This window comes from Poeciliopsis prolifica, unplaced genomic scaffold, assembly GCF_027474105.1.
Source record: "Poeciliopsis prolifica strain line A6 unplaced genomic scaffold, Auburn_PproV2 SCAFFOLD064, whole genome shotgun sequence".
NCBI lineage: Eukaryota > Metazoa > Chordata > Actinopteri > Cyprinodontiformes > Poeciliidae > Poeciliopsis > Poeciliopsis prolifica.
This window is the reverse complement of record NW_026562439.1, coordinates 1,978,908-2,000,605: the sequence shown is the minus strand read 5'-3', so window position 1 is coordinate 2,000,605 and position 21,698 is coordinate 1,978,908. Positions and strand designations below refer to the sequence as shown.

The window sequence follows — 21,698 nt, the reverse complement described above, 5'->3', positions numbered from 1 at the left end:
CACCATTTTTATTTTTTCATTTAGGGTTGATCAATATGTCACTCACAATATGGCCGTAACTGTGACGTAAGCGTCAATCGCTGGCGTTGTCTGTTGTCATATGACCCATTCACTGAAACTTAAAAATAATCTGTCAGTCTAAAATTCTTGATTGGAACTTATTTGTAAGTTCCTATCCTATCTATTTTGTGTAAATATAAATATACATATATTGCGATATATTGTATTTTGCCGCAATGCATCATGGTAGACGTAGTTTGACTGAAACAAAAAGACTTCGGTTGTTTCCGTCCTGTAACTAATAATAAAGCGCCTGCAGATCGTCGCTTTAGTTGAGAAGGCGGCAGGGGGAGCAGTTTAAGCAGCTGTTGTGTCTCTGTTGGTTACCCCGGTCAGATGAGGGCAGCAGAAAGCTAGGTTAGCACCCTCATTCACCAACCGTTAACCAGTAACTGTCACAGCTCAAGAAGAAAAGAAACGCGGGCACGCGCCGTGGTGTGCGTGAACGCGCTCGGTCATTAAATCCGCTACGAGGCACCGAGCAGCCCGACCCGCTCCGGAAAAGATGACCGTTTCAACCGTTTTTACGAACACTAAACCTCGGATAAACTGCGTTCATTGGTGTCCTTTTGGACTGTAGGGAGGGACTTTGTCGGGAACAGCGTGAGGATTTGAACTGTACTTGTTTTTTGTTGTCTTTTGTGTGTTTTTTATTGAAGAAAGGAACCCACGGACAGACTGTTGTCGGGCCAGTTGGAACAACGACGAGATTCCCGAAACAGTTACTTCTTTAAAAAAGAAGAAGAAAAGATCAGACACGTTTTACTTGCTGCAAAACAGTTGAGATTTTAGTGGTTATTATTGTATGTGTACAAAGTGCTTCTATTATGAGTGGACTAGCCGCTGGTCAGACTGGGCAGACTGGTGTCAAAGGCTAAGCTAAGGTCTGGATCTGGACTGTAAGAAGGCTGCTGCTGTACTCCCAATGGGACAACATTAACCTGCTGTAAACCTGCAATTCTGTCTTACTCCTTCATGAACTTTCAAGCAGGAGACATTATGTCGTTTTTTAATTTCCGTAAGATATTTAAACTCGGAGTGGAGAAGAAGAAGAAGCAGTACGAACATGTGCGCAGGGATGAAAACCCGGAGGAGGTTTGGGAAATAGTGGGAGAACTGGGAGATGGAGCCTTCGGCAAAGTTTTCAAGGTTGGTTTCCCCTCGACTCCTGCACTTTTCTTTGATGAAAATGTTTTTATTTTAAAATGCCCACCTTTATTTTATAATTTAAAGCTGCTAACAAAACTTTTCTGTGAATTCAGTCAAACCCAGGTAGAACTCATCATGGTTCTATTTTGGTCATTTTAGAGAAATAATTTAATCAAACTAAAATGACTGCCCACATAAGCACACACGTCTCTAGAGGCATTGCAGAAGGCTTGAGCCAAACGATGAGGTTTTTTGAGTATATCCGTTTGTATTTCTTTATTTGTTCCACTTTATTATCTAAGTACCAGGATAAACTAAGTACCAGGGTAAACTGTTGATCTAGTATCAAATATCAACAAAAGGTTTAATTTATGCCATTTTCTTCCTGCATCATCTGCTACTTGCACTGAAAATAATCACTGGGCAGACTCATGATGAGCTCAGTGCTAACATTTAGCCTATCAGGGCAACATATCATCAACTCCACAAAGAAAATCCAATTACTCTGCGGTCAGAATGAGGTATGTTCCTCAAGTAAACTCAGACTGAGGGTGGCGTCATGCTCGAAATTATGGAACTACTTTGAGGGAAACAAGCAGAATATGACATCCATTCATTTTCTGAATGAAGAATATGCACAGAAGCCAATACACTAGAAACATCTAAACTAGAAAATGAAGAGATTTGTATTTGTTAGTTTTGATGACCATCATTGTCTTCTCCACCCTCCGGTCAGTTAAGGTGGATGGCTGTTCACGCTGAGCCAGGCTCTGGTTCTGCTGGAAATTTCTTCCTGTTACAGGAGAGTTTTCCTCTCTACTGTCGCAACATGTATGCTCTGCATGAGGGTTTGCTGCAAAGACACAAATCAAGTTCTTGTCTATTTTCATGACTTGTTCAGGAGAAGTGAATGCTGCAACCTACTGGGTTTCCTTAAATAGAAAGCATTTTTTGAATCCTAAACTGAACTCGATTGTGTAGCGTGACATTAAAAAATCTTGCAATCAATGCCAGTTTTCTTGTTTCCTCTCTTACTTCGTCTCTCTGCGACTTTTAACATTTCAGGCGAATCCATTTGTGTTCGGTGTGAGAACCGGCTGCTGTGAAACTCTGCCAAAGTGGCTAAATATTACATCAGCGTGAAAAATACAAGTTCATAACACTTGCAAAATATCCTATTACCTCAGATGTTTATAAAAACATCTTCTGGTTTTTGTTATCCAGTAGAAAGTGGAACTTGGTGGTTTTGGCTGATATCCCAGATCTATTTTTCACGAGATTGGTGCAATGCTTTTATTGCAATGCTTTTAAGCAGTTGGACATTCTTCAGTGACAGCATTTAACATTCAAGACTTAATAACCTTTTGTATTCTTAAAAAAACGATGGAATTATAAGATTCACATGATTTTCTTGATTATATGTTTAGATGTGATTTAGATGTGATTTATTCAGGTAGCTGTTTTGTCTTGTTATAAAAGTGGCATAAAATAATGAGTTCAGTGACAGATATGGTTTAAATAGATTATACAAGCTTGTCAAAAAGTTGTACTTATTTAAGCATTTATTATTTAATTATTATTTAAATGTGTAACAGTGTTTCATTTTGTGGCCAAACCTGGCCCATTTAAGAATGTGAGAATATGGAATAAAAGATCCTCAGACTGCAAAGTAGCATTATTAAACAAATAAATAAAACTGCTAAAATAACATCCACAATAAAAAAATATAAGTTTTTAATATTCATAATTTTTTTATTTATTTGGAGTAAGTTTTAATAATTAATTAATTACAATATTCATTTATGTAATTTTTAATAAAAAGTCTTTCCAAAGGACAGTAAAGAGGCATTTAAAGTTAGAGCAGTGCAATATTTGGAGAACATGGCAATATGATGGCTCATATTTCCAGCTGCAGTCAGATGAGAGGAGCCTGCAGATTATATAATTATCCAGAAATATTCAACTCTGCCGTTCTAACTCCATGCCTCTGTCTGCTTCACAGTGAAGCTCACACTGTAAGCTGCAGAAGCGATGGGAGTTTATTAAGTTTTAAATGCTGTTCATAGCTCACTGTGGAGCTGTGAATCAGCAGGAAGTGGCTGCATCCCATATCGCAGCGGCAAATTCATTGAGTACATCCTGTCTGCGAAGGAGCCAAAACAGTCCGAAGGAATTTCCACTTCAACACCACGCATAGTGAGGGATTTAACCCTGTTGTTTCAGTCTTACTGGCTCAGATGGTTCTGGCATCTGTGTGTTTTCTGGATAACTTGTTTGAAGCTTGTATGAAGATATGAAGAATGATTGAATTGGTGCGTTTTTACCCCTAGGCTCAGAACAAGCAGACGGGCGTCCTCGCCGCTGCCAAAGTCATCGATACGAAGACAGAGGAGGAGCTGGAGGACTACATGGTGGAGATCGACATCCTGGCCTCCTGCGATCATCAGAACATCGTCAAACTGCTGGACGCTTTCTACTACGAGAGCAAGCTGTGGGTGAGTATCTGGTTCAGCACCATTTCCTCTTATCCAAAACCTCAGCAATGGGAAGGAAAATACTCCAAAAAGATTAGTTTGGCTTTTTGAGTGAAGGATTTGTAAAGTAAATATGAGTAATGCTTCTTTCATCCAAAGAAGAAAGATGTTATTTCACCTCAAGTTTGTTAGAAAAGTAAAAAATCTGACAAGCTGCATTACTAGGATTTGGTTTGTTGTCAACATGCTCATGGCCAAATGAAAGCATTCTGCTGCAGGAAAGGGAACTTTGCTGGCTGGCCAAAAACGTTGCCACCTGGATTTACCTAAGCAAAGAGACCCAAGCCTCCTATAATAATAATTACTGCAGGAAATTATCTTTCAGCTGCAACGAGTTCTTTAACATGACGCAATGAGTAGCTTCTCATTTCTTACACAAGCATGTAGAAAGACACACCCTGTGGCTGAGGAAAAGATGTCAATCTGTTTAAGAAGAGTTGGATCACTGCCATCAAGCGGAGGCAGAAACGACTCAAACCGGGTTGAGAACTGTCCAAGCTGGAGGGAAAGAGTAGAACCATAACCCCTTGCTTAAAAAGGAATTCAGAAATATTAAAATGGCTTTAAACAGGCATGCACCAATTGCAGTTTTCTGTCTAATCGGTGATTACCGATTTTTGAAAAATCGGTAAAGTAGCATTACTGATTACTTCTCTGTATCTTCACAGCTTTTTCCAGTTAAATTAATTGATTTTGGCTGATACCAATGTTTTTGTCTGAAATGTTGTTAAATATAGCAAGAAAGTTGTAGCTTTATGAAATGAAAGAAGGATAACAGTAGAACTTAGAATAGTGTAATAGTGACAGTCAGGGCACAATATGAAGGGAAGTCGAGGAGTTGGGACTGAACTGCCATAAGAAAACCACTAATCAGCAAGGCTTGCTGGAGAAAAGGTTTCAATCTCCAAAGAAGCATAAAGGTGTTTGGAGAATACATATTTAGAAGATGGTGGACTGTGTAAAAACTGTCAGAAAGGTCAAACAGAGAACAAAATAAAAAAAAACGACAACAGTTTTGGGATGTCACTGTTTTTATTATGAATCTGAAAGACAAAGAGGAGGATGAGGAAAAGGAGACTGCTGTGGGAGCAGACATGGAAGCCATCAAACGGCCCCGTTTATGCAGAACATTTCAGACGCTGCTCTATTTTCATTGTAGGTCGTCTTTGTTTGTGACAGAGCTAAATGTGCTGGTGGTGAGCATGTCACTGAACCACCAACTACCAGTTTAAACTCCCAACCAGAGTTTTTCCTTCCTGGATGAAAGGCATAGCTTTGGCTCTCCTAGTTTCAAGTTATAACTGTCTCATTTCCAGAAAAGCTGGAATTCTTTTTTCTATGTGTGAAGGAAAGGTCGAGGAAGCTTCTTTCAGCCAGCTGTCCAGCAATGTGCATCAAGAGGAGGGAAGCAGCAGCTTCATGTTCCTCTGTGGATCCGTTCAGAGCTGAACAGTGGAGGAGTAGCTAGCAGCGAGGCTCTGGGCTCTGTCTGCACAGACATATCTGCTTCAAACTTAATTACTTATTGGTTCATTTGGGTGGAAGAGAATCAGTTCAGTATCTTCACAGCTTTTTCCAGTTAAATTAATTGTCATTTATATGTCAAATGAATAATTGGATAGTTTGTGTTGCACAAACATTCATCCCTTCTCTCTGCCTTTACGTTGCATCATTGGATGAAAAAAAATTATTGCAAAATTCCTTCTTTTACTGCTGCATTGTTGGATAAAATGTGGTTAAAGTTCACATGAGCTGAAGCAACAAGCAGCTTTGGGAGCTGTTAATCATCATACCAGTTCATAATCTGTTTGCTCCGAACATGAGACTATTGTTTTTCATTTTCTTACTCGTTCCTTTAAAACATGAGTTTGATTCATTTCATGTCTGTTTAACTTGCATCTCTTAAAGTTTATGTTAATATCCAGCCTGAGAGGTTAGCTGACTTGGCTGCAGTAACTCAGAGCTTTCTTTTTCCTATCATGCAAATAATCTGAGTGTGAAGGGTCAAAGGGCAGATATACTGAACAGGAGATGACACAGAAACATCACCATGGCGCTCGTGTGCGTCAGCACACAAACATCTGAAAAGGCATTCTGAACGTTGTTAACTCTCATGATCAGCTGGTGTTTCATTTCGGTGCTGTGTTGAGCGCTCTGCCCTTTTCCTCCCCATTGTCCTCCAAACAATAAGCTCATTCTGATGGAGGTAGAGTTTTCTCCTTTTCTTCCTCATGTTGCACCTGTTCATGCAAAGAGGAGACAGACTGTAGGACGTTTCCTTCTCCTGATGAAAGACTTTATTCTGTGAAAATCCCAGAGGCGGCCGCTTCACGGCTGTTACTGCGCTGCGTTTCCTCACTGCTACATCTCTGTCATCCCAGTCGCTGCTTTTCGCCACAACATTTCAGGTGAAATCACCTTCAACCACATTCGCCCTCTTTGTGTCACATGAATGGCTTGGAAAACAAGTGATGCACAGTTCTAAATGGAGTTCAGTGTGAATGTGTCAAATAAACAAATGGGGAGGAAGCTGCAGCCCTGGCCTGTGGTTCCTCTGTTCATGCTGTCACACTGAAAAGCCTCTGGCGGCCATTGTGCCACACAGAGCCTCTAAAACAACAGAGGAACAGCAGAAGCAGCCAGGAGCGCTCTAAGACGGGGGCAGCGTGTGGCCTGGAGCGGCTTTGTTGTTGGAAGTGGAGCGGTCCTGAAAATCTCAAGTGAGCTCAGGAATTCCACTGCAGCTTTTCCTTGTTGTCGTTGGGGTTTGTCACTTTCTATTTAAAAGCTGGCTGACCATATCAAATGCTGCGGCAGACGTGTAAACCACAAAAGGTTTCAAATTTTGCAGAAGTGTAACTTCTCTTTCATTCAGATAGTAACACTCGGCCAATATTTCTCAATCTCATTGTGGGCTGGAGGCTGTGTGAATGTTATGCTGCTCAGTAGAGACTCCAGATGCTGCAGAAGGCTCTCCGTTCATACAAACTGTAATCCTATCAGCAGCAGAAGGCCTGAGGTCTGGCAGTGTGGAAAGCCTCAATCCTCTTACGTCAGCCGCCACACTGAAGCCTCTGAATGCCTGTAAGACCGTTTCATTCATGAATGCTGGGGGTGGTTCGTTCCCACATTGTTTCAGCCAAGTTATTAGTTTGTTTGTTTTTGTATTTTTAGCTCCAGAAGGTTCTAGGAAAAAGTTAATATTTCTGTTTGAAACCAGGAACAGTTTCTGTCTTATGGTTCAGCTGCTTTCTGAGTCATTGAAGCTCATTTTTCCAAGTGATACTCTGAAGCCTACAATCCTGCAGTTTCAATCAGAGCTGCACAGTATTGGGGAAAAAATCTGCAATTCCTGACCTGTAAATAATTAATCAGCACTGATCTTAGCTCTTCTTGTGAATGTTGCAGGTATTGTTGTCTGTATTTGAGAGTTATTGTTACGGTAAGGGCTGCACAGTATTCAAAGATCTTGCACTGATGATACTGGTAGATATTGTGATTATATCAGTTTCCATATCTGCCTATTGTCGTCTTTCCTCTTTTTCTCATCTGTATTTCCACCACTCTGGCTGTTGGACATCATTCATGTCCAAACTGAGACTCAGTCCAACTGGCTAAATATTACATTTTATAACACGTTCATAACAGATACATTACCCAACTGTTGTTGCTGCCCAAACAGTCCTTTTGAAGGATCTTCGATGACATGAGTTTAATTTAACTTTAGGATAATTAGAATACTTTTGGTTTGAATTTAAATAATTATTTATTTTCTTTCTGACAAAAAATTTGCAAAGTAAAATCTTTCACATGTAAGAAACAACTTCAACAACCATTCTGAAAAACTGGAGAGGTCACTTGCAGAATTAATATTCTGGTACACAAAAAGCTGCTAAAGTAGGTGAAATGTCAAATCTTCAATGAGCTTCATGTGTGTTTTAATTGAAGTAAAGTACATGTTCGGAAGCTAAAGCTGGTCCTGTGTTTTCTCCTGTCGTTGGCAGATCCTCATAGAGTTCTGTGCAGGAGGGGCAGTGGATGCCGTCATGCTCGGTGAGTCAGCAGTTCCACTTTTCATCACAGGTTGTTTCACCAACAGGGAAACGGCTCAAACCGGCAGCGAAAGTGAAAAAGGGCCTCAGCGGACCACCCACATGGTCGCTTTCTTCCTTGCTTTCTGCAAGATTTTAATTGTGGCTCAGGCCGTATCGCCACCTATAATTAGGCTACATCAGCGTGCCATGCTGAGCTGATTTAAAGCATATGCTCATGGCAACCGTCCCTCTTCTGTGCAGAACTGGAGAGACCCCTGACCGAGCCGCAGATCCGGGTGGTGTGTAAGCAGACCCTGCAGGCTCTCGTCTACCTCCACGAAAACAAAATCATCCACAGAGACTTGAAGGCCGGCAACATCCTCCTCACTCTGGACGGAGACGTGAAGCTGGGTAAGAGCCAGCTGGTGACAGCGCCATGACGTCCCATGTTCTCAACAAAGGCTCTGTTCTTCACGTGAATCCAACCTCCGCCAACAGATACTGCAAATATTTACCATTTCAGATACCTGGAATGATGTTGTGATGTTTTCCTCAAATGATCACTTAATTATTTCATTTTTAAAACAAAGTGTTAGGTAATTTCACCTAAGTGTTTTTAACTCATTATTTTAGCCTTGGTAATTCAGACCCATTGTATGTACATGTGACGCCTTTCTGGTGGTTCATTTCAAGCATCTGGACTAAATAGAAGAAAGAATGTTGGCCTGTCCAGCTTAGTGCTCTTTGCATACAAACTGAAGACTTTCTGTCAGTAATAATAGATGATAATTGATTCTTTAAATACTGAGTTAAAAGAATCAACTTTTTCATGGCTCTGTCAGAATCTAGAAAATCTACTTCATCAAAGCAGACTGAGCAAATATTACCAGGATAAGAAATACTGACAGACTCTTACCAAATAAATAACGAATCAACCAAAGAGAAATCTAAAATTCATACTATGTAATAATAAGAATGTGCTGCTGACCACAGAAGTTGCAGTAATGCAGGTTTATTCAGAGTGGCATGACTCATGGTGAAATAATACACAGCAGAGATTTTGTCCAATGACATAACACACTCAGAGGTGTCCCGGTATCTGCCTGCAGAAAAATCAGACTGTTGCTTTCACATGACCCAAAGTCTCCTGATTCAGTTATTCTGACTCATTTGTGGGTTTTGTGGCTTTCAGCTGATTTTGGTGTGTCGGCCAAAAACACAAAGACGCTTCAGCGGAGAGATTCTTTCATTGGAACGCCTTACTGGTAAGTGGAGGAATAATTCCTCTATTTTAATGCAACATTTATAATTATAAACTTCCCAGAAAATACAGAACTGCACAAACACATTTATGAGCTTTTTCATGAACTTCAGAGTATTCCATTAGGCTTCTATGTGATTGAAAGTTGTCCATAGTTGTGAGGAAGAAAAATCATACAACGTTTTAGGGTTTTTATAAATGTATTTTTGTTTTGCAATATAGATGTAATAAGTTTTCTGTGCCTGCTTGAGTCAATTCTTTGTCCAGTTATAGCTACAAATTATTTGCAGCCTCCAGCAGGTTCTCTGCCATGTCTGTTATGTATTTAGTTTCATCTTCCCATCAACTCTGAGCAGCTTTCAGAGTTTCATACCAGTTAGGCCAAAAAAAACAATTATCAAATAGAACGCTGACCACAGCTGGACAGCTCCTCATCTCTTCATGACTTTCCAGTTCTTCCAAGATGTTTACAGGGCTGCAGAATCACAGTTATTCTGCTCCAAACGTTGATGCATGTTTTCCTGACGCTGCTCATGACTAAACTCCTCCACTCTGAGAGCAGGTGACATGTCCGCTGAGGAGAGGCTTGATAGGAGCCTACCCACATCTCACGGGATCTTGGGCTGAACCTGAGATTCTCAGTGACATAACACAGACTCCCTCCTTTCTACCACCTCCATCATATCCATGAACATCATAAACAGGACTCGTGGTCAGAGAGCAGCCCTGACCGAGTCCAACTGGAAACAGACTTGACTTGGTGCCAAGAAGACAGAAGCAGCTCTACAAGGAATGGATGTCCCTTAAAGATTAGAACCAGTTTTTATCTATCAGCTGCGAAGTGGTTAATTGGGTCAGTTTTCAGTTAGCTCTTTATCAAGGGAAAATGCTATATAAGTAATTATTTATAATTGTTTTTATCTGTAGAATCGCACCTACATTTTGTTGTATAATGTTTTGTTGTTAGAATGACAATAAATATTCTCCTCTATCCTATTAACTGTAGAGTAGGATACCCCATACATTACTATCCTGACTACCTCAGTGAATCCACAAGGTTAGATTGGACCTCAGTTACAGTAGAAGCGGAGAACTAAAACTAATAGAGATCCAAATAAAAGGAAGAAAGACCTTCAACATAAACGACTAATAATTTGCAGCACACATAGATCACATAGCAAATAAAAAATAAAAGTAACCACAAAAATAAAAAATTACAAAATGGAGGCTATGGGTCAAAACTAATGAGTTATACTATAATATAAAATATTCATTCACTTCAAATGGAAAACCAAAATAATCAATATAGCACATTATAGGACTAAGAAGAATAATTCACTATAGTTGTTTTCTTGTAAATATCTTCATTTATACATGGGAATAAACTAGTTATCCTCACGTAAGTAAAGAAAAAAGCCCAGCACACATTTTAATTTGTTAAAACTTGAAAGCTGAAGGTTGGATGAATGTTTTCAGGATGGCCCCCGAGGTGGTGATGTGTGAGACCTCCAAGGACCGTCCATACGACTACAAGGCCGATCTGGTCCCTGGGAGTCACCTTAATCGAGCTGGCGCAGGTCGAGCCCCCCAACACGAGATGAACCCCATGAGAGTCCTACTGAAGATCGCAAAGTCCGACCCGCCCACACTGATGCAGCCGTCGCGCTGGTGAGTTGCCGTGTTTCTGTTTGAGGGCTGAGTGAACGGCTGACTGAATGTTTGGGTTTTTTCTGCTCAGGTCTCCAGAGTTCAGCGACTTCCTGAAACGTTGCCTGGACAAGAACCTGGACAGCAGATGGACCGCAGCGCAGCTTCTTCAGGTACCGTCTGTCCAAAACTAAATCTCTCAATGTGTGATTATCCCCAACACCTGAACACTTCTAAGCCACTTCCTCCCCCACCTCCATCCATGCATCACCTGCTATCAGAACCCAGTGCGACATCTGTTGAGCTGCCCTGACCGCTCTGAGCCGTCTGTCCCAGTAGGACTGACACTCATCCCTCTGCTGGCGCTGACGTCAGCAGAGCAGGCTTTGCTTTTTCCATGGGGTTTAAGGTGCTAAACCAAGCTACTCATTCACTCAGTGGGCAGACAGGCAGGCCAGCCGGACGCATTTTACTTCATACACACCGGGAAAACAATAGTACTGCAACAGACGACGCAATGGGCTTAAAAATACAAAACAGGAGTCTGCCGCCAATGAAGGTTCTGATATCTAAGAAGATTCACATCATCAGGCCTGCCATAGAATACATGCAGCAGATTTCTAAACCGAAGAAGGTGAGACTGTTTAAATGTTGCTGATGGACTGAAATGCTTTTGCTGTGTCGGAAGATGATGGTTAAGGTTAGTGTTGAACACTCAGCTGGTCTTGCATAATGTGTTTGAGGTGTTATCAAAGAGTCTTAAACTTTGAGAAGTTTGTGTCTCTAACTGGGATCAGTTAACAGAGGAGAGTCACGCCTCTGCTCGAACAGCTTTCAGCTTGAACAGCTTTCAACTTGAAAGTAAATGAAGCTGAAAATAGAATAGTAGTTTTTATTTACATGCTCACGAATCAGAAGGTTGAAATAGAAATCATCAGATTTGTTATTAATTTACGGAAAGTAAAGAAAAAATATTAGTAATAGTGGCGTATGAATTTCTCTTTGCAGATGCTCAGAGTGAAATATTTACTGCTTGATGATTTGACCTTCTAGTGAATCACTGCACTGAGATTTGGTCGTAAAGCCGCTGTTTCTAAAAACGGCTTCACATCTGTACTGCATGGAGTCAATTAGCTTCTGCTACCCCTGAACTGGGTTTCCAGCCCAGGGCAAAAATGTCAGAGTCAAAGTTATTGGAGGTGCAATTATTGCAGTTTCTGGCTGAAAAAACCTCCCCTGCCAATACAGATTTTTTTTTTGTCAGAAAAGTTGCTAAATATAGCAATGAAGTTAGCAACAGTGGGGTTCCTAATAACTACTCATGGTCAGACCATCGCATAGGCAGATGTGGTTGTCAACCTTCTGTAACGGAGCAAAAGAGGACAGTGGCTGATTTTCAGACCTTTACAGAGAAAGACAAGATCAGTTTCACTTGGAAATATCAACCGAAATCTTAAAATTAAGAAAATCTGGGCCAGTTTATCAGCACAGACCTAGATGTCAACCTGCTTCACTTCAGCATTGCGCTGGTTTGAATTTAGTGTTTGGGGTCGTCAGACAAAAATGTTGCTCCATTTTGCTTTTAACTTTTTCTTAAGCAAATCATAGTCTCTTCTCATCATGTTTTTTTTTTCTGTCATGGGTTTTTTGTTGGGACATCTTGATCATCTTCATATTCTTCTAATTGTTTGAGTGTTTACTGGTAGCTGTTGACCCAGCAGCTGATCATTGACTGAGACTTTGAGTTTGGTTTCCATATCCTGCAGTTCTTTTTTACGTTTCCGTCTCCAGTTAAATTCTCAATCAAAAACTTTGGTCTTGATCTACCAGCAAACCTTTGGTCTTGTCTTGTGTGCAGCATTCGTTCGTCTCGACTGTGACTGACAGCCGGCCGCTGAGGGAGCTGATAGCCGAGGCGAAGGCTGAGGTCACAGAGGAGATCGAAGAACACAAAGAGGAAGAGGAGGAAGAACCTGAGGCACATCTGGTGAGTAGATATTTACATTAAAGTCTAATTTACTGGAGATTTATGATGTGGAAAAAAAAGAGTGGTTAATATTTGATATTTTGCACTCATAACTCAAGAGTATTTTAAATGTATTAAAAAGAAAATGCTAAATATCTCTGGTGACTGTAAGATCTGTTGTTTTTGACCATAATAGAAACAGCTAAAGTCTCATATTCAATATGAAGACAGGGAGATCAAACAGTTTATATCTCAAAATACCACCAAATATCTTCTCTTTATGATCAAACAAAATCCGGGTTGGGTAATATAAACATTTGTGAGCTTGCTACACAGTAGGGCCGGTCTCCTGCAGCTTCTAGACGGTTCTCTACTTCAACACACCTGAGTCAAATGATGAGATCATTAGCAGGACTCTGGAGAACTTGAGTGCATTTAGGAGGTGATTCAGTTATTGGATTCAAGTGTGTTGGACCAGGGAGATATTTAAGGGTTTCAGGTCACCGGCCCTCGAGGACCAGGATTGCCCACCCCTGTAAAGAGGTATGCTTTCTGTTTGAAACAGAAATTAAAAACCTACAGGAGTCCAAAAAGACTCAAGTTCAGCATTTGTTGAGATTTGAAAATGGCAGAAAGAGCATTGTTATTCAGATCATGATTTATGGGCAAGGCATTTCTGCTTGATGGAAAATGAAAGAGCCCAGTCATTGTTTTCATCCTCAAAAGCCAAGAAAGTGCAGGACGTGAGAATGCTGCCACTACAAACACTAATTACTCTGGTTCTGTTTCTGCATAAACATCCTTCCTGTTTGGTCACTTTGAGCGTTGATCTCTCCATTGTTTATCATGACTGCAGCTCCTCAGGGCCACATAAAACCCATATTGACTGGAACACAGTACCAAGCTGGCGTCACATTAAAGTCATGAACGTTTAAACTTACTCTTTATGAGTGAAATTGTACAATCAGGATTCAGCAGTTTGAAAACAAGAAACTGAGTCTAGAAGAAAATGGGTCAAAATAATAAATTGCAGACATTGAAGATCCGTCCACACCAACACAGATTTTACACAAAACTGTTTCTCTGCAGACCACATCTGTTTTAACTTTCTATACCAGAAACTGCAGCAGCAGAGGTATTTCTGTGTCTATTTCTAAATCTACATCACATTTTCCTGACTCATTTATAAATCTTCAAACAAGTTAAAGATGGTAACATCTGACAGCGTGGTATCTGCTCATTCTTCAAATGTCTAAAATAAAGGTTCTTAAAATGGTTAAAATTCAATCTAAAAACTAAGCTGGCACGTATGTCTTACATTTTGTCACTATTTAATCTCATTTTCTCTTTTTTTTCTCAAAACTTTTCTGTTAGGCAAATGCAGATGCTTGATGCTACTGCTAACTTGCTGCTAACATAGCTTTGATAGCCAGCTCTTTTTGCTTCTGTCATGTGTAAGTGTTCGTTTTTCGAGTTGGCTGGACGAAGTTTGCACATTTCTGTGTAGGTGCATTCATAATGGTGCAGTTGGTGAAATCTGCGGAAAGGAGGTTAAATAACGTTGAAGACAGCATGAGCTCCAGTTGTTTGGAGAGAATGTTTTGACCAGCAATGCATTAGCCAGGCTTAGCATGTTCTTTTGAGTTCTGAAGCTGTTACTTTTTGCTTTCTGCTGACTCTGCATTGATATGACAGTTCTAATTTCTGCATGGTTCCTCCAGGGCCACAAACGGGCTCCATCTGCCAGCGTCGCCAGCTCTGAGGACGAAAAGATCCCTCTGTCGCCCTTGGAATCAGTCCCTGAGAAGATGGAACCGATCTTACCACTTCCTTCCCCAGCCAAGCTTCCCGACTCCAACCATGTAGTGGAAACCGTCTCCACAGAGGAACCTGCTGCGCCTGCTACACAGGAGCAACCACAGGAAGCTCCAAACACTCCAGTTCCCGAAGAACCTGAAGAGAAACCATCAGAGCAGAACGTTCCAGAGGCTGTGTCTGATGCTACTTCACCAGGGTCAGAGGCCGAACCAGACACGCCGTCCAAGGAGCTGCAGCAGCTGGAATGGACGTGGAGGATGAAAAGGAAGTGGACACAGCCGAGGTTCCTGGGCCACCTGAGGAGACTAACTCACCTGCTGCACCAGAAGCTAACACACTCCAGCTCAGGAAGAAGAGGAAGATCGATACAAACACCTCAAGGTGACTCTAACTCTGCCTGAGCCAGAGCAGAAAGTCCTGAAGAAGGAAAACGGAGAGCAGCCTGTAGAAAAAACACAGAACGAACGCTGAAGAGAAGAAGGTTCCGGATAAAGCCAAAGACGAAAAGGAGCGAGATTCTGACTCAGGAAGGGGTTCGGCTGCAGACAACAGCTCAGTAGACCTTAATCTGTCCATTTCCAGCTTCTTGTCCAAACAAAGGAGCCCGGTTCTGTTTCTATACAGGTGAGCCTCAGAAACGCACATATAAAGCCACAGCAAAACCTCTTCCTTTTTAACCTGCTTGCTGTTTTCCTCAGGACTCCAAGCGGCAGAAGAAAACGCTGAAGAAAACTCGTAAGTTCATGGTGGACGGGTGGAAGTGAGCGTCACAACATCAAAGATCGTCACTGACAACGACACCAAGAACGAGGAGATGAGATTCCTCAGGTGCTCATGTCACTTCATTCAAACCAAACATTTTTTATGCAAATAATATGAAAATGAGTTAAACTGGGAATTTTGTCTGACTTTACTGTTTCTCCTGTTGCAGGCGGCAGGAGCTGAGGGAGCTGCGTCTCCTGCAGAAGGAGGAGCAGAGAGCCCAGCAGCAGCTCAGCAACAAGCTGCAGCAGCAGAAGGAGCAGATCTACAGACGCTTTGAGCAAGAGACCACTGTGAGTCTGCCATGTCTGTTTCCCTCCATCTTCACAACATTTCAGCCTTGTTTTCAAACCGGATCAGTTCCAGCAGCTGTAGTTTCTGTTTAGAGATAAGCACAGGGAGCCGTTTCCCTGCTCACATGACGCTGTGAACTTCCTGAACCTGGTCACCGTAGCTACAGACGTTTCTGTTATCACCATTATCATCTCAGCTAAAAACCGCTGAACTTCACTGCCTCCCTGCAAACTGCAGCTCAGTCACATTCTGTGTGGAAGCTGCTGCTCAAAGGAGCATCACTCAATCAAGTCTCCTGACTATTTAAAACAACTTCTCTCCTAACAGTTTTTCTTAAAAAAATATAATAATAAAGTTGGACCATTTAATGTGAACAGTGGGACAGTCCACTCAGAAATTGGAGGATCCAGCACTCAGAGCTGAGCTGCAGTAAAACTGAGTTTATCATCTTATCAATATGAGATTGTTGTGGACAGGCGTAGGGCGGGATCACGTGGTGTCGTTAGTGATTATAGATCAGCTGTTGCTCACCTGGGTGATTTTAGTGAGTGGGTGATGCTGACCGCCTTAAGTTAGTATGTTTTTGTCTCTAATCACTGTTTAATCGTACGGATCCGTTTTTTATGCTGCTTGGACTTTGCTTTGCTTGAATATTGACAAAAATAAATCATCTAAATGCATCCTGGATTGCGTTTTGATCAGCTGGCGCGTCAACAAGGATTCCCCTATTCAGCCGCTCGGCGACTTTGTTTGACAGTCGCTAATCAAGATGAAAAATAAAAAAACCTGGCAGAGTTTTGTTCTGAAATAAAGAACAGAGTGTTTTGTGTCAGCAGTTGTTCTCTTTAAGAAATGAGCTTTCAGATCGATCTGCTGTAGAAAAATATACCAGAGATCATCTGCAGATTAAAGGAGAGATAATCACATTCTGTCTTTTTTTTTTTTTGTTATTCAACACCAAAACAAGTAAGACCCTCAAAATTCAATTACATTGGTGAATATTACTGATGATATGACTTGCCATGTAAGCAAAAAGTGCTAATGTTTTTCTCCTTTGGGTTCACAACAAACAGCCCACAATCTGAGAAAATTACATAAAATCTAATCTTTCTACCTGGTTAATAAGATCTGTTGAAAATGTGATATTTATTTGGTCATGTAACAATGATAGTGATGCAGTGCAGAATTTAGATTTGTTAACTGCACCAATGTAGTTGTGTTTTTTCAATGTGTTGAAAGGGTGAAAAAAATATATTATATGTTTCTGTAAATATTGGTTTTTAGTCACAACAGCAGCACTAACCTCTTAAACTCCCAGCCTCTTTTTGAAACATCTTCTCTAAAAACAACAATCCAAAATAAATTGAGTACATCTCAGGAACTACAAGGTTTAGGTTGATAAAAGTCCAGATGAGCCTTGCAACAAAAGAAGAGTCAACGTATCGCTAAACGATGCGTCTCTGAGCCTCATGGCTTTCAGTTTCTGAAAACTGTGTAAGCAACACAGTTTCTCAGGAGCTCATTGGTTGATTCAGATGATTGATGCGTCCATCAAACTGTCAGAGCCAATAGAATCTGTGAGCGTTTACAAAAGTCATTTAGTCACCATCATTGACCAATCACAGCGAAGGACAGTAAAATTCCTCATCAATGAGTGAGCTGTAAACACCAACACACGTTTAGCTTAGAATCTGTTTGTCCTCCATATTAAGGAAAATCTCCAAACTTTGCTTTCCTGTCGCAATTTTACAGTTTTTTCTCAACATCACAATGTTTCCTCCAAACCCTCTGAGCTTCAGCGTCTCAAAGTCTCACTGATGAATGAAGATGGTTGAGTGACGAAGCGGTTTGTGTTGGACAGAGTAAGAAGCGTCAGTACGACCAGGAGGTGGAGAACCTGGAGCGGCAGCAGAAGCAGACCATCGAGAGGCTGGAGCAGGAGCACACCAACCGGCTGCGAGACGAGGCCAAGCGCATCAAAGCTGAGCAGGACAAGGAGCTGTCAAAGTGCCAGAACATGCTGAAGAACCGCAAGAAAGAGGTGAGTCCCAGCAGTCCACTACTTTCACCTCCTCTGTCACATTCTGCCCTTCAAGAGTTCAAAATGTTTCCGCTGAGACAAACGGCGCCCTCATCTGTCCTCCAGTGGTTCTGCAGCTTCTGTCCCTCCAGGTCCAGTTAAATATTAAACTGTCCACAGCTCTGCCTCATTTCAGCTCCCTCTGTTGTTCATGCCTGCCTCACAGAAAACAGGAAGCAGGACTTTCTCCACAGCATGTGACACAATGAAATGTCTTAAAGAGAATTTTTGTGTTTCAACCCTCTCTGACGCTAGAAAATGTTCATTATATTAAATCATAGAGCCGTCTTTGTTCTGATGTTTGAAGCTGTTTGATGAAACCACTTCCACCAGCCGGAGCGCTCGGTGTCTGGGTGTGGGGGGGGAAGTGGAGTGTGGTTCTCAGTGAGTGGCTGATGTCAGGATTGAGTGGTTTGAATCGTCCATGGAGTAGCGCTGCCGTTCAGCATGTCAGAGGAAACTGTGACGTTTGGTCTGTTTTTATCAGTAAAAGTTACTCTGGAATACATATTTAAGAAAAAATAAAAACATTCAAATGATTTTGTCTTAATTCCTCCCTCAATCCTTCATTATAATTAGTAGCAGAAGCAACATTTGGCCTCATGTTAGCAGTTTGTTCTCATGTTCATTCAGTTCAATTCTACAGCTACAATTTACAATAAATGTCGTGTCGAGGGGCTTTACCAAAAAAGCATTTAAAATAAAAAATAAATTACCCCGAAGAGTGTTGTGGATGAGATCATTGAGTTTCCCAGTAGCTTGTTGCCTTCAGGGGCGATACAAATGAAGATGAAAGTTATAAAACAGACTCCTATTGGTTCAGAGTTTCTATCAGCTGTTTCTTCATCTCTGGCTGTTTTTTAGTGTCTGGGTCGTTTGACTGTGTTAACGTCACACTCCTTCAGTGTTACTGAGCCCAAAATAACATGGCCGACAGGTGAAGAGCTCATTAACAGCAGGTGTTTCTGTCTGGTTAGCAGCTCAAGCCGTTCTTAGGCTGACAGTTTGGCTGTGAGCCTGGAAGTGACACGTTTATCTGACCTCAGACGGCCTGACCTGCTCGTTGATGTTAACTTTTATTCAAAAACCATTTGTGTTCTTCTGAATCCAGGAACAGGAGTTCCTCCAGAAGCAGCAGCAGGAGCTGGACAGCGCGCTGAAGAAAATAATCCAGCAGCACAAGCATGAGCTGGCCACCATAGAGAGAGACTGCCTGAACCACAAGCAGCAGCTGCTCAGAGGTGAACCCGGGTTCAGCTTTAACGGAAAAGTCTACATGTTAAATATGTCACCACCAGATAGCACTGCTAGCTGAGAACTGATGTTAACGATGAAGTCATAGAAAATAAATAGATCCCACACTAACATAAGGATTCTGGATCCTTGGTGATCCAGAATCAGTTAAAGAAGAAATGCTTTCATTTCATAGAGACTTAAATCTGCAGTTTGACATGGTTTTATTCACTTCCACAGAGACCAACCCCAACTAATGGGGGACATTCTTCTATTTTTCAGCTAATTAAATAAAATAATTTTTGGTTCTTCAAATTTTTGTGTATAAAGTTGACTGTAATTAGTAGATAGTGACTCTGAGTCACATATTCTTTATGAAATCAGCTGCAGCTGATCATCATGTTGAGTCCCCCAGTCCTGATCCAGCTCTAATGCTGCGTTCCAGTTATATTCAGGACTCTGAACTGGAAAATTCCAACTTACCAGTCAGAAAAATCCACTGGAAAGCCCACTCAAATCGGACTTCCCACTGAGAAACTGGGAGTGACTCCAAATACCCCCAGTGTGAATTATAAGGACGACTTCATGTTTCAAAATGACTGCTTCTCAAATCAACAATAGCAAGACGTGGTGGAGACACGAGACACAGACGTAAGAGTCGGATTAAATCAATGCTACATGCAGCGCCTGCCACGAAACTGAACAAGTTAAGAGTGGTGTTAGTCAAAGGAAAGTAAATTATAAAATGATGTTGATGGGCATCGCCATGTTGAAATTCTAACGTCTTAACCAGAACTTTGGTTCTGACGTCAACCAGCTCGGCGTTCCCAGGTTACTGGAACGCAGCATGAATGAGTCGCTGCTCAGAAAAGCAGGGTTGGCCCGGTCATTCTGAACAGCTTTAACTGAACTGAAAGTGACAGGGTTCAAAGGTCATAAACTGAGATCTTTATAAAATTAGCTTAAGACGTCTGCAAACGTTTCTTATTTAAACAGTTTAATAGAAGTCCGCCTCATGTTTGTAGTCTTTTCTTGTTTCTGCTCGCAGCACGAGAAGCTGCAATGTGGGAAATGGAAGAGCGCCACCTGCAGGAGAAACACCAGCTGTTCAAACAGCAGCTGAAAGATCAGTACTTCATGCAGAGACACCAGCTGCTGAAGAGACATGAGAAGGTATGAAAACACAGCTGGAGCTGCTGGACATCAGCTGGAGTGTGTGGCTTCCTCAGTCAGTCAGCCAGTTAGTTCATCAGCATGCAGATGGAAATGATTCACAAATTTGAAGCAACTCGCTGTTCTGCTCCAAAATATCAAAGTAAAATCCGTCTTGTGGTTCTGAGAACTTTCCCAGCAGCTGCTTTTGTACCTGCAGGAGATGGAGCAGATGCAGCGCTACAACCAGCGTCTCATCGAGGAGCTGAAGAACAAACAGACGCAGGAGCGAGCCCGGCTGCCCAAAATCCAACGCAGCGAGGCCAAGACGCGCATGGCCATGTTCAAGAAGAGCCTCCGCATCACCACGGCGCTCATCACCCCTGAGCAGGAGAGGGACAAGGTCAAGCAGGTGGGACGGCGCCTCGGGTCAGAGAGAAGCTCTGAATGAATCCAGCCGGCCTCATCATTGTCTCTGTTCCCAGTTTGCTGCTCAGGAGGAGAAGAGGCAGAAGAACGAGCGGCTCCACCAGCAGCAGAAACACGACAACCAGATGAGAGACCTGCAGCTCCAATGCGACGCCAACATCCGTGAACTGCAGCAGCTGCAGGTCTTCACTGTGAAAACTGCTTTAGCCATGGTAAAGTTGGGTTTTCATAGCAGAGTGAGCTGAAGGGCTGTTTATGTTTCAGAATGAGAAGTGTCACCTCCTCATCGAACATGAGACCCAGAAGCTGAAGGAGCTGGACGAGGAGCACAGCGTGGAGCTGAAGGAGTGGGGAGAAGCTCCGGCCCAGGAAGAAGGTAAACCGCCCGCACAGATGACTAAATCATTTTATTAATTTAGTTACATCAAATCATGTTCTCTTTTCTCAAGTGGATTTCAGAGTAAGATCACTTTACATTTAGTTGGGCTGCGACTAACAACATCAACATGTGAAAAGCTCGGCTCTTTCTGCTCGACTTGACATCAACACAGTGCAGGGACCACCTGTTGATAAAACTATTAAGAATTGCATAGCAAACGGTGATAAATGGATATTTTTGTAAAGGTAAAGCTAAAACTGCCACTGAGGAGTTTTGGGTAAAACATGTTTACACTGATTTTTTCTTTTAATCTTAGATGCAAAATGTATATATTTTTATACACTTTGGCTTAATTATTGCTCTGGCTTTTTATGAGTGTTTATTCCAATTCACAGTTAATTTATTGCTCCTTAAATTATTATCAGTTTAGTTATGATTAAGCCTATTAATCGTCTCAGCCCTACATTTTAGCAACAAAATGATCAACTGAATTAGGCATGTGTTAAACTCTGACCACTAGATGGTGCCAAAGGGTTTTAATATGATCCTCAGTATATGTAGAATAAACCTCATCAAGCATTACAGTGCTACTCTGCTCCATACAGTCTGAAAAAACACTTTCTATGACCTTGTTTGTTTCCATGCTAACTGATGTTTGTTTGCAGGCGTTGGAGGAGGAGTTCGCCAGGAAACTGCAGGAACAGGAAGTGTTCTTCAAGATGAGCGGCGAGTCCGAGTGCCTTAACCCGTCCACCCAGAGCCGCATCTCAAAGTTCTACCCGATCCCCAGCGTCCACTCCACCGGGTTCTAACCCAAACGGGCCGACAGGAAGTCTGAGGAGCCACTGCGGCGCCACTGCAGTCGTCACAACCCAGTGCCTGAAGAAGAACCAGAAATAT

At 41.8% G+C, this 21,698-nt stretch overlaps 1 pseudogene; it reads left to right on the top strand.

Moving 5' to 3' along the window:
* Window positions 1-356: 356 nt before the first annotated feature.
* Window positions 357-21,627, top strand: LOC129351114 (serine/threonine-protein kinase 10-like; annotated as a pseudogene).
* Window positions 21,628-21,698: the final 71 nt, after the last annotated feature.